Genomic DNA, 12,853 nt, shown 5'->3' on the forward strand with positions numbered 1-12,853 from the left:
TCTGTGAGATTGATGATATTTTTTTAATTTTATTTTTTGAGACGTCGATGACACAATCTCAGCTCACTGCAACCTCCACCTCCTGGGTTCAAATTATTCTCCTGCCTCAGCCTCCCAAGTAGCTGGGATTACAGGCATGCACCACCACGCCCGGCTAATTTTGTGTTTTTATTAGAGATGGGGTTTCTCCATGTCGGGTCAGGGTGGTCTCGAACTCCCAACCTCAGGTGATCTGCACGCCTCGATCTCCTCCAGTGCTGGCATTACAGGCGTGAGCCACTGCACTCGGCCAAGATTGATGATCTTCAGACAAGACTGTGAAATTATTTCCCAAGCTGAGATGGAAGTGTTTTGCCATACAAACCTAGCAGGGCCTCTACTCAGTACTGAACGTCAAACTTTTTTTCAGATTTTGCCCAGAAAGTCATTGTGTTATATTAGAAACTCCAAATGTGGATTTAGGATTGAGCCATATAACTTTTAAAAACAGCTTTATTGAAATATAATTTACATACTATACAATTCATCCGTTTAAATAAAGTATATAGTTCAATGGCTTTTAGTATATTTACATGGAGTTGCCCATCCATCACCACAATCCCTTTTAGAACATTTTCATTACTTCCAAATGAAATCCTGAATCCTTTAGCCATTAACCCCCAATCACCTCATCCATCGTAGCCCTTGGCAACCACTAATCTACCTTCCATCTCTACAGCCTTGCATATTCTGGACATGTCGCATAAATGGAATCATATGTGGTTCTTTGCAACTGGCTTCTTTCACCTAAAATAATGTTTTCAAGGTTCCTTCGTGTTGTAGCATGTACCATGGATTTTTAGAAAAATGTTTTTACTTGTTTTCTGTTTGAAGTAAGTTTTTCTCTCGTCTTATTTTGTCTTTGCCACTAAAAATGATAATTTTTTTTCTCCTTTCTTAGCCATGCATGAGCAAGATAATTTTCTTTTCTTCAAATGTGGTGTTCTTTGGTGAATCATTAGGTTCTTTTTAGTGTTTCCCAGTGAAGCAAATGGTTCATCTAGGACTGGGATGTGTCTATTCTGGTTTGCAACTGTCATCTGATGAGGAAGTTAAATGTAAGGCCTGCAGCTTCCCAAGATAGATGGAGGTGGAGAAAACTCATCAGACAGGGAAGTTACCAACCCTGGGAACTTCTCTCAAGGGTACTGTACTGATCCACTGTCAGTATTTGTGGGAATTTCATTTTGAGGTTTAACATGCAAATAGAGTCTGTTTCTTGGGAGTTACTCAGCTGGGTTTTGTGAGCACCGTTTTGGGCGCTCCTTTCATTGTTTAAGACAGTGGTGCTTTATCTTCCCTGGAACTGGGCTTTTCCCTTATGTTGCCATTTGACCTACTTATCTTGGTAGATTCAAGACACCCAGCCATTCTTTGTGCTCTCCCTTTCACCTTGTTTAAAAGATGTAACACTGTTATTCTAGGAGTAGAAATTGTCCTTTCTGATTTCCCCTCTGGCTTTCAGAGCAGAACCCCAAGGTCAGTGGGACATTCTGTCCTGGATTGATGGTCAGAGAAGATAGGAGGGAATTTTCACTCTTACTGAGCATGGGGAACTCAGCTGTGGGAATTTCCCCTTAAAAATCATAAAAGTAGTCTTTTAGCGCCTAGGTTAAAAATTCAGCCTTCAAGAGGTGTTTCTGGTTTGATGTATGTATTTATGGCATTGCCTTATCTGGTTTGTGAAAGCAACCAACACTTGTCAAACATTAATATATGCATATGGATCTCCTGCAATCTTGTTAAAAATGCAGACAATGATCCGGTAGGTCTGATGTGGGTGAAATTCTGCATTTCTAACAGGCTCCCGGTGATGCTGCTGCTGCTGCTGCTAGTTTACTAGACCCTTCCTTGAGTGACAAGGTTGTAGTAAAGGACTGGTGAGAACAGTCTGGAAACAGGCTTTAGGAAATATTGTTTTGCCTGGTCCTGGGCCTAAGACTTAGGTGCCCTTAGGTTCTCCCTTTCTCCTAGGAGGAGCACTTGCCCAGAGCAGGTGGGTGTAACTGGGAGCTCATGTGCGCAAGAGTGCTCGCACCCTTCCCTCCACCAGCTTCTTAGGGACTTGAGGGTGGCGATTACATTTGCCTGTGGCTTAGAGATGTGGAGGTTAATGTGGACCAGGGTGGGAGGGGAACAGTGCTCTTGGGAATCTGGTGAAGTCATCAGGGCATGCTGATGGCTGGTGAAGCCCCTGGATGGGGAATTCAAGTATTAGTGGACCTTTGAGGGTCGCAATTCTAGAGGTTTATCTTTATGCATTTAAAAAATACTGTAGTTGCATTTATTTTTATTTTATTTTTGAAAGAGTTAGGGTTTCGCTATGTTGCCCAGGCTAGTTTTGAACTCCTGGTCTCAAGTGCTCTTCTCGCTTCGGTCTCCAAGGAGAACGTTTAAAATGGTTATAGAAATACCTACATAACAACATCAATTTTACCTCTTGGCCTGGAAAACCTAAAATATTTCGTATGTGGCCCTTTTTAAAAAAAGTTTGCCAAACATTGCAATAGAGATTTTTTTTAAAAATCACACCATAAAACATGGATGTAGAAAATCAACCAAAATAAATGTTGATTTGTTTCAATGCTGTTGATTCAAAAGGAGACATCTTTGTATCCACCACCCAGATCTTGAAGTAGAACTTTGCAGCCACCCCAGGGCCTCTCCATGGATTCTGCCCTGCCTGCAACCATCTTCTTTCTCCCAAAGGTGACCAGTACCCTGACTTTAATAGTAATCACTGCATTGCATTTTTTTTTTTTTTTGAAACAGAGTTTCACTTTTGTTGCCCAGGCTAGAGTGCATTTGGTGCTATTTTTGTCTTACTGTAACCTCTGCCTCCCAGGTTCATGCGATTCTCCTGCCTCAGCCTCACGAATAGCTGGGATTACAGGCATCCACCACCATGCTTGGCTAATTTTTGTATTTTTAGTAGAGATGGGGTTTCACCATCTTAGTCAGGCTGGTCTCAAACTCCTGACCTCAAGTAATCCACCCACTTCAGCCTCTCAAAGTGCTGGGTTTACAGACAGCCACTGTGACTGGCCTCCCTGTTTAATTTCTATTAGATATTACCCACATAGAAGCTCTTTTGGGATTTTCAATACTTTTTAGGAGTGAAACCTAAAACTAAACATTTGAAAATTGCTGCTTTACAGCAACCACTAAAAAATCGTGCAATGAGCAGCACTATTCATTGTAGTGGAAGCAACTCAAATGTTCATCAGTGGATGCATGGGTAAATGAAACGTGGTATGTGCATACAACGGAGTATTAGTCAATCATAGAAAGAAAGAAAATCTTGATACATGCTACAATGGGGATGGACCTTGAAAACATTATGCTAAATGAAAGAAGCCAGACATAAAAGGGCACATATTGCAGGGCATGGTGGCTCATGCCTGTAATGCCAACACTTTGTGGTGGAGACGGGTGGATCACCTGAAGTCGAGAGTTTGAGACCAACCTGACCAACATGGAGAAACTTCATCTTGTAAAAATGCAAAAACTTCATTTTGTAAAAATACAAAAATTGGCCGGGCGTGGTGATGCATGCCTGTAATCCCAGCTACTCAGGAGGCTGAGGCGGGAGAATTGCTTGAACCCTGGAGGCCAAGGTTGCAGTGATCCAAGATCACACCATTGCACTCCAGCCTGGGCAGCAAGAGCAAGATTCTGTCTCAATTACAGGTGTGAGTCATCGCGTTCAACCTTAATTTAATTTAATTTTTATTTATTTATTTTTTGTTTTTAAAGCAAAATTTCGCTCGTTTCCCAGGTTGGAGTGCAATGGCGTGATCTCGGCTCACCGCAACCTCTGCCTTCCAGGTTCAAGCGATTCTCCTGCCTCCACCTTCCGAGTAGCTGGAATTACAGGCGTGCGCCACCACACCTGGCTAATTTTGTATTTTTAGTAGAGACAGAGTTTCTCCACGTTGGTCAGGCTGGTCTCCAATTCCTGACCTCAGATGATCTGCCTGCCTCAGCCTCCCAAAGTGCTGGGATTACAGGTGTGAGTCACCACATCCGACCTTAATTTAATTTAATTTTTGAAACAGTTTCACTCCCATCACCCAGGCTGAAGAGCAGAGGCGCAATCTAGGCTCACTGCAACCTCCATTTCTTGGGCTCAAGCCATCCTCCTGCCTCAGCCTCTCAAGTAGCCGGGACTACAGGTTCAAGCCACCATGCCCGGCTAATTTTTGTATTTTTTATAGAGACAGATTTTGCCATGTTGTCCAGGCTGGTCTTGAATTCCTGACATCAAGTGATCTGCCTGCCTCAGCCTTCCACAGCATTGGTATTATAGGCGTCAGCCGCCATGCCTGGCTAAGCAGCTTTTTTAAAGAGTAGTTGTGGCTGGGTGCGGTGCCTCACACCTGTAATCCCAGCACAAGATCAAGAGATCAAGACCATCCTGGCCAACATGGTGAAACCCCATCTCTACTAAAAATACAAAAATTAGATGGATGTGGTGGTGTGCACCTGTAGTCCCAGCTACTCTGGACACTGAGGCAGGAGAATTGCTTGAACCTGGGAGGCGGAGGTTGAGTGAGCTGAGATTGTGCCGCTGTACTTCAGCCCAGCAACAGAACTAGACTTCATCTAAGAAAAAAAAAAAAGTGTAGTTGTGAATCCTGGGTTTGTGTCATGGGCCTGAGATGCTTTGGTGCTATGAAGAGGAAGGAAGAGGGAAAGACGGGTCGAGATGCACAAAGAGCACATCTACAATCCCAGCCCTATTAGCTAAGCAGTGTGTTTGACTAGCCGCTAAAGCTCATGTGGCCAAGTGTCTGGGCAGCTTGCCTTGGGGCCTCACAATTAAGAATCAGTTTTTTCATCAGAATTAACTAAGGCTGGGGGTCTTGTGTATTGTTCTTTCCTTCCTTGAGAAAATCTGGAATAAAGAAGGTCTGTATGTAATGCTATGGAAAGATCTCCAAGCTTGAAAAGAAAAACATGCAGAATGGTGTGATTGTATGGTACTATTACATATAAAGGGATGAAAATAAGAAAACACAGGTACTCATATTGGCTTGTGTAACTCTGGAAGGGACACATAAGAAATAACGGTGGTTGCCGAGCATGGAGGGTCATGCCTGTAATTCCAGCACTTCGAGAATTACAAGGCAGGGGTATCACCTGAGGTCAGGAGTTCCAAACCAGCTCAGCCAACCTGGCAAAACCTGTCTCTACTAAAAATCCAAAAATTAGCTGGGTGTGGTGGTGCATGTCTGTAATATCAGCTACTTAGAAAACTGAGGCCGGAGAATTGCTTGAAACTGGTAGGTGGAGTTTGCCATGAGCTGAGGTTGCGCCACTACACTCCAGCTTGGGAGGCAAGAGCAAAACTCCATCTCAAAATAAAGAAAAAGAAAAAAGAAATAACAGCGGTTTCAACTGGGATGGGGGTGGAGGTGGGGCCTGCCCCGGGGTATGGGGTGGCAGAGAGGCTTTCCCTGGATGCCTTTTTATAGTTTTTGATTTTGCACGCTATATAAATAAATTTCCTGTTCAAAATTAAATTTAAAAAAATACAAAAGAGAGACATAGAATAACATGAAACAATGTTCTCCAGGTCCTTGGAAGAAATAAGAGAGGGAAATTTTAGACTGTGCCTTTCCCTGATTAAACACAATTTCGGTTACAAAGACGAGCTCCATGCTGTGAGACAGAGACTCTGCATCTTAATACATGTGCGTGAGGCTCTGCTGTCAAGGTACATTATTTTGATATTGTTTTTATTTCTCTTTTTTTCCCCCTATTTTGTTTGTTTGTTTATTCTACAGATAAGTTTATCATCAAATCCTTTCCTTTCATAAAGATATTTAGACAGACTCCTTGCTAAATGTGGGATTTTTGTTTCCAGAATAACATTATTTTTCAGAAGACATGCTGCAAAGTCAGGTGTTATATGAGGTCTGTGGCTCCTGGGAGTCAAGTTTGCTCACTTACCAGAGTATCTGACTTCCATCTTTCATTTGAGCTGTTAGGGAGGGAGATGGTTGTTCTGTCTTTGGTCTAGAAACCTGAGTTAGGAAGCCCTTCCATGAAGTGTTTAATAAATTAGAACACAGAATTCCATTATCCCTTCTTGAAAGGGGCCCTCTGTAAGGATTTCTGGAGAATGGAAATGTAAACACAGAATTAAGAATGCTAACATTAATGCAATTCTCATTTGCTGTCAATTTACTCCATTGTCTTTGAGATGCTATTAAAAATGCATGCGGGATGTGAGCGAGAGAAAACGTCAAATTCAAGCTGATTCCGGTTTACAATGGCACTCCATTTCTCTGGCCCACCAGCTTCCATTGGCTTTAAGCAATCTGGGACGCAGCCCAGAGCATGGGAGTGAGGAAAAGGGCCTCTGAGCAGCAAGAAGGGCTGCCGTAAAGTCTGAGAAGCTTAATTCAAAGGAGGGTCTTTACCACACTCACTCAGGGCCTGTGGAACCAGTAACTTCCTTTATAGTAACAGGAGTGGCTACCCCTTACTGGGCACTTACTATGTACCAGGTAACATGCTTTATATGTAATAACTTATTTAATCCTCACCACAATCCAGTGAGGTAAGTTATAATTCTTCATTTTACAGATGAAGAAACTGAGAGAAGTGAAGTGACTTACTGAACATCGTATACACAGTAAATAGTAGAGCAGGAATCTGAACCCAGGCAGCCTGGTGCCAGAGCTGATGCTATTAACTCATGCTCAATTTTCCCTTCTCTCTTTTAGTTATAGAACAGTGTTTGCACAGACCACACATGCTGAGTCTGTCTTGCTGCTGGAGGCCATGTGGATACATTTTGGCCCCTGGAGTAGAAGCAGAGGTGAGATGTGCCAGGTCATACAGCTCTGCCCTTCTGCCTTTCCTTCTTTTCAAGTTGGAATGTGGTCTTAGGGGTCAGAGTGCTAAGAAAGATAACACTCAGGGCTGGCAGAGCAATAGGTGGGAAAGAGCTTTGGTTCCGACCCTGTGAAGGTGCCACGGATTCCTTGGAGTATCTATTCCTGCATTATGACATGTGAGAGAAAGAAACTCTTCTGTTTAAGACGCTTTAAATCTTTATGATAGCAGCCAAACTCACAAGGCAATGAATTTATCCCAGGGCATGAAAGAAAGGGTACATTATATTAACAAGTCAAGGAATTATTCAAAGCATTTAGAAATTCAGTAACAACCAACCTTTGACTCCTAATAGGGGCAGCTTTAATTCTTTGGAAGTATCTCTGGAAAATTCCGTAATGATGGCAGTAAAAGGAGGTATACATTATTTGGTTGATGTAATAAAGGGGGCATGTAAATTCAATTCAGGTCCACTAATGTTACCCTTGTCCAAGCAGGGGACTGTGGTGATCAATTGAAAGCATTAGATGACACTTGCCAGACTGTGAAAGAAAGCCAGTAATTAATTATCTAGGAGCAGTCTGGCAGAAATATTGATGTCTGAAAGATACTTGACATTCTCTTTTCCTTAGAGAGTATTAACTCAGAAAGAGAGTCCAGATTCTGGTGGTTGGGGTAGAAGATGGATGTTTATGGAATGGCTACTATGTGCCAGGCAAGGCAGATAGAGTCCTTGCCCTCAGGGAGCTCTCATTCTTTGGGGTATGAGGGACAATGACAGATGAGCATGCAGACATCAACAGTGATCAGGGCTGGTGGAGCACAGAATCCAGCCCTGGCTTAGGGCATCAGGGAAAGCTCTTTGGAGAGATGGCCCTGTTCAGAGTTCTAAGGCTGAAGAGAATTTGAGTTTTCCTTAAAGAAAGGAGTACATGTGTTTTATGGAAGTTGGAATTGAAAAGCCCACCCAGATGACAGGAAGATAGAGGACAGACAAATTATTTAACTCTGGTTGTCAGCTCTGAGGATGATGGTGTCACCCTTGTCCAAGCAGGGGACTGTGGGGAGTGATCAATTGAGGGTGTCAGGTGACACGTGCCGGACTGTGAAAGAAAGCCAGTAATTAATTACCTAGGAGCAGTCTCGCAGAAATATTGATGTCTGAAAGATACTCTTTTCCTTAGAGAGTATTAACTCAGAAAGAGAGTCCAGATTCTGGTAGTCAAAGTAGAAGATGGTAGAATGTAGAGGAGAAGCAAGAAAAGGTAGAGCAGGGTCAGTCATGAGAATGTTCTTTCCCTGAAATGTGGTTTGAGGCTGGCATCCTTGGGTCTCACCCCAAAGTTTTTCCTTACTGCTCTAGTCTCCAGAGTTAAGACCTGGGTCTGATTCTGACTGAGCCATAAGTCAAAACCAAAATCCAGCAGTATATGGTCATGGCCTTTTAGGAAAATTGCTTAAAATTATATTTTAAGGAAAATTGCATTCTTTCACATACAGAGTGTGTGTGTATACACATGTATGTATATGTACATAATATATATGTCATATATACATAATACACATACACATATGTATGTATATTATGTATATATACACATCACATATGTATACATATGTATGTGTGTATTATGTATGTATACATATGTATGTGTGTATTATGTATGTATACATACATATGTATGTATATTATGTATGTATACATATATGTGATACGATTTGGCTACATCTCCACTTAAATCTCATCTTGAATTGTAACTCCCATAATTCTCACATGTTGTGGGAGGGACCTGGTGGGGGATAATTAAATCATGGAAGCAGTTTCTCCCATATTGTTCTCATGGTAGTAAATAAGTCTCATGAGACCTGATGGTTTTATAAGGGGAGGCCCCTTTTGCTTAGTTCTCATTTGCTCTTGTCTGCCACCATGTAAGACATGCCTTCCACCTTCTGCCATGATTGTGAAGTCTCCCAGCCACATGGAACTGCAAGTCCATTAAACCTCTTTTTCTTTATAAATTATCCAGTCTCAGGTAAGTCTTTATCAGCAGTGCGAAAACGGACTAATACTTATGTATACGCATGTATACTTATATACAGATGCTTTTCACTTGGCTTTCAACAAAGATGTGTTTGTCGCATTTGCTTTTCATGCAAAACGTTGTGACCAGGTGAAAAAAGATAATAAAATAAAACAAATAAAATACAGAAAGAAAAAGCCCTTGAATTTTGCTGAAATGAAAATTTAATGATAAGAGGCCTCTATTTGACATAAATTTAACCCTGAATGTATTAACATTGTCCTCTTTGACACAATAGATAAATATATTGAGCTATAACTATTACACACACCATACTAAGTGCTTGAATTTTAATCTAATCTCTCTCTACAAAAAGAAGAGTATAAAATTGCTTCCTGGTGTTCTTAGAAGAGAGAATTAAATTCATAACACAGCCTTCCAAGCACTGTGCCCTGAGTCCTGCCTCTCCTTCCTTCATTCTCCATACCCTTACGCTATTTCATTTTCTTCATAGCACTTCCTTCTTTCTTTTTTCTTTCATACTTTTTTTTTCAGACAGAGTCCTCACTCTATCACCCAGGCTGGAGTGCAGTGGTGTGATCTTGGCTCACTGCAGCTTCCACCCCCTGGGTTCAAGCAATTCTTGTGCCTCTGCCTCCCGAGGAGCTGGTATTACAGGTGCCAGCCACCACCCCAGCTAATTTTTGTATTTTTAGTAGAGACGGGTTTTCTCCATGTTGGCCAACCTGGTCTTGAAATCCTGGCCTCAAGTGATCTGCCTGCTTCGGCCTTCCAAAGTGTTGGGATTATAGGTGTGAGCCACTGTGCCTGGATTTATAGAACTTATTTCTATCTCTCATTTTTATATTTATTTCTCTACCATCTTAAAACTTGTCATTGAAGTATAACATAGGTGCAGAAAAGTGCATAGGTGAACTGCTAGATGCATTTTCTGGGGGTCACGGACTTTCAAAAATGTTATTTATTTATTTATTTAGTTCTAAAATATATGTAACACAATATTTGCCATTTTAACCATTTTTTGTTTTTGTTTTTGTTTTGGAGTCTCTCCCTGTCATTCAGGTTGGAGTGCAGTGGTGCAATCTCAGCGCACTGCAACCTCCGTCTTCTGGGTTCAAGCAATTCTCCGTGCCTCACCTCCTGAGTAGTTGGGATTACAGACACCCACCACCACACCCAGCTAATTTTTGTACTATTTGGTAGAGACTGGGTTTTGCCATGTTGGCCAGGATGGTCTTGAACTCCTCACCTCAGGTGATCCACCTGCCTCTGCCTCCCAAAGCGCTGGGATTACAGGCGTGAGCCACCGGCCGATATTTGCCATTTTAACCATTTTAAGTGTACAATTCAGTGGCATTGAGCACACTCCCGTTGTTGTGCAGCCATCACTGCTATCCATCTCCAGAACTTTTTCATCACCCTGACTGAAGCTCTGTACCCATTAAACATGAAGTCCCTATTCCCCTCCCCAGGGCTCCGGCACCCACCATTCTACCTTCTGACTCCATGAATCTGACTATTCCCGATATGTTATATGTGGTCATGAGTCACTGGCTGTAACCCTGAGCGCTCGACATCATGCGCCTCCTGTTTCTGTTTATTTGGCTTACGTGTATTAGTGTTAAGCCGTGTGATGACAGTCCCCAGCCAGCTACGGTGCCTTGAAGACTGTGCTCAGGGATTTTTCTCTCATTTCCTCTCATCACTGTGAGAAACTGCCACGCACCTAATGTTTCCTTGTCAGACTGCAGTCTCCAGTGTGAGCAGGAGTTGCTGCCAGCTTCACAGTTAACTCCTCTTGCCCGTCACAGTAATCAGTGGATTCCTTCCACTTAAGTGGATTCAGGTAAGAGCCGGTGGTGCCATGAACATCATCTCTCAGAACAAATTGAAACCATGTTTGAAGGATGCTGCTTCTACTAGTGATGATTTCTGAGTTTTCCTCTTCATCTCCTCTGAAAGATTTCTTCCTAAATAGGTAGGTTTTGTACCCAAAACAGCATCTATTTGGGGAAAAAATGTGTTAAGCATGCAGTTCTGCTTCTTCCCTGCCATTACCCCTTCTCCTGAATCGGAATCCTGTTTAGCTGAATAAGGAACATCTGGGACTTTTCAAGGACTTTTTTTATTTTCATGTGAGAGAAAGGCACATCTGTTTTAAAGTATTTCTGGAAAATGAAAAAGCAGAATGGAAATTGGACAAGATTGAAGTGTGCTGGGAGAACGTGTCCATTTCTTACTCCAGAGCATGAAATTCATGATGACATTTGGTTTGGAGGAAGTGGGCAGTCTGGCAGCCAGGGCCTTCCTCCCTTCAAAGCCCCATAATGAACCGGCTAGCAGTCCAGTCATCATACATGTGAACCACAAGTTCCTCTCAGCAGTTCCAGAAGACTGAAGAGGAAGGTGTTTTCCCTCCACTTGCAAAGTAACAGGAACCAATGGCCTCCTGACCCCATGGGTGTTTGGAGGAATGCTGAAGATGGATGAAATGCACAGGACTCAGTCATCACTCTCCACTCATCACAGCCTCCCTGTGTTAGAACTATACAGCCACTCTCTGTGCCACGTGACTTTATGTTATCTTCCACGTGTGCAGATGGAGTCTGTGTGTTCACCTCACTGATTTTCGGTTTTCCTATGTGACCTGCTTTGGCCAACAGAGTATGAGTGGAAGTGCAACAATTTCAGGCAGAGGCCTCCAGAGACATGATGTGTTTTCGTGCACCCCTCGTGTGCTATGCCATTCAACATGAGAAGAGCAGGCCCTTGGGAGCTGCTGCTGATCCCTGGGGAATGAGACAAATCCCGGGGAGCGAACCTGCATCTGAGCCGCAGTCTGAAGCCAGGCTCAGCTGAGCAGGTCTAGCCTGGAGGAGATTGATGTTAGCTGACCTCCAGACTCATGAATGAGCAAAACAGGTGTTTATTGTTGTAGGCCACTGAGTTCAAGGTAGTTTGTTACACAACATTATCTTGCCAATAGCTGAGTAATACAAAGGCCAAAATGCAGAAGCCAAGAGTAAAAGAGTAAGTGGAGTAGGTGGCTGAGGTGTGAGTCAATAAGGAAGCGATGGTGGGGTCTGAGCACACAGCATGTGGGGAAGTGGCTTCGGGAACAGGGTGGAGAGGAAGGGGAAAGGAATGCTGCACTGCAGCTCCACCAGAGGCTGGTAGGAGGGGTAGCCCCCGCCCCACACACCCCTCCTCTCTGTGCCTCTGCTGAGCACTGGGCCTTTCTGGTGTCTTTGTTCAGTGTTTCCAATATCCAGGAGGCTTCTAGAGAGTAGATGTTTGACTCCTAACAGGGTCAGGATTTCCAGTTATGGGGTCAATCTGGGCTCAAGGTCACGCTGTGTCAATGCAACAATAATGGAAAGGTGGGGCACCTGAGATCTAAGGAGAACGCTGCTGAGTGGGTATTGGCATCACTAGCTGGGAGCTCCCTAACTCTACACAGCCATTGGTACAGGGAGCCAGCCCTCCAAAGCAGAACTTCCAGGCTATGCTGGTGTGAGCAGGGCTCTGTAAGGTCCTGTGACCTTGAAGAAGCTGCTTAATCTCTCCAAACTGAGGCTAGGAGGTAATGGAGATAATAACAGTACCTAACCCCACAGGACTGTTACAAAGAGTCAAGGCAGAGAGCCTCTGACAATGCCTGGCAGAGTGAAGCCCACCATGAATTAATATCAATAGCCATGTTGCCATTTCCTTCCCTTCCTTCCTTCCTTCCTTCCTTCCTTCCTTCCTTCCTTCCTTCCTTCCTTCCTTCCTTCCCTCCCTCCCTCCCTCCCTCCTTCCTTCCTTCCTTCCTTCCCTCCTTCCTTCCCTCCTTCCTTCCCTCCTTCCTTCCCTCCTTCCTTCCTTCCTTCCCTCCCTCCCTCCCTCCTTCCTTCCTTCCCTCCTTCCCTCTCTCCTTCCCTCCC

Source organism: Callithrix jacchus, chromosome 4, assembly GCF_049354715.1.
Source record: "Callithrix jacchus isolate 240 chromosome 4, calJac240_pri, whole genome shotgun sequence".
In the NCBI taxonomy this organism is placed as follows: domain Eukaryota; kingdom Metazoa; phylum Chordata; class Mammalia; order Primates; family Cebidae; genus Callithrix; species Callithrix jacchus.